This window comes from Sardina pilchardus, chromosome 4 (assembly GCF_963854185.1).
Source record: "Sardina pilchardus chromosome 4, fSarPil1.1, whole genome shotgun sequence".
In the NCBI taxonomy this organism is placed as follows: Eukaryota; Metazoa; Chordata; class Actinopteri; order Clupeiformes; family Clupeidae; genus Sardina; species Sardina pilchardus.
The window spans coordinates 16,991,381-16,992,269 of NC_084997.1; the positions used below are offsets into that span (position 1 = coordinate 16,991,381).

General features: G+C 42.1%; 1 long non-coding RNA gene across 1 annotated transcript in view; it reads right to left on the reverse strand.

The window, feature by feature from the left end:
• LOC134078440 (uncharacterized) overlaps positions 1 to 889 on the reverse strand; it is a 29,490-nt gene continuing 28,601 nt past the window's right edge. Inside the window, exon 3 of the long non-coding RNA XR_009938835.1 lies at positions 1 to 889. This exon is cut by the window's right edge and continues 2,462 nt beyond it. This is a non-coding gene — a long non-coding RNA (uncharacterized LOC134078440).

Below are 889 nucleotides of genomic sequence, written 5' to 3' on the forward strand. Positions count from 1 at the left end.
AGGAGCTTTATTAGCATGAAGTTGTACAGTATTCACAAAGCATTTTGGGCCAAATACATCAGAGGGGAAGGGGAGGAGGGGGAAACACACAAACTCTCTCTTAAGGTTTACATACAGAGTATATGGATTACAATATGGAAAGTATCGATATGCATTCAAGATATATACTGTATGCTCCCTCAGGGTTAACTGTGACAAATAAAGTACATAGAACGCGCTCAACTCACAAAATATTTAAGCTGACTGGGTGCTTGTGCCCATATGGAGTACAGTAAATCAAAGAAAGCGAGAGTACGGCACTCCTGGTCATGTACAACTTTTTTCGCTTTATTCTTGCCTGGAAGACTTAACTGTGACAAAAACATCTACACCCTCCTCATAGGGAGATAGAGAGGAGACAGAGAGAGAGAGAGACATGCTTCTAAAACCGGCACGGGTTTTTACCAGAAACCGTATCGATTGGTTTCCGTGACTCCAGGGGCAAAGTTCAGCCATTCATACGGCACTGTTTGTGTGTACTGTGTGAGGGCCCAGGCAGTGCGGGGTTAAAAGGGCCACGTTGGCCCTGCCGGCAAAACACCGTGAGGAAACGGCACATGCGCTTCCAAAAAAAGAAAAGAGGGCAGAGATCAAAGAGAGGGGTTCTCTCTCCCTCCCTCCGGCATACTGATCAGAGCACACCTACAGTACAGTACACATGCACAAACAGAGATAATACTACTACTACTACTACTACTAATAATAATACATTTTATTTGTATTGCATTTTACACCAAATCAATGACCTCAAAGTGCTACAATGCACACACACACACACACCAAAAAAAGGATACAAATATTATAGAATTTAAAACTAGCAGATAAAATTAAGCTAAAACCAGCATATAAA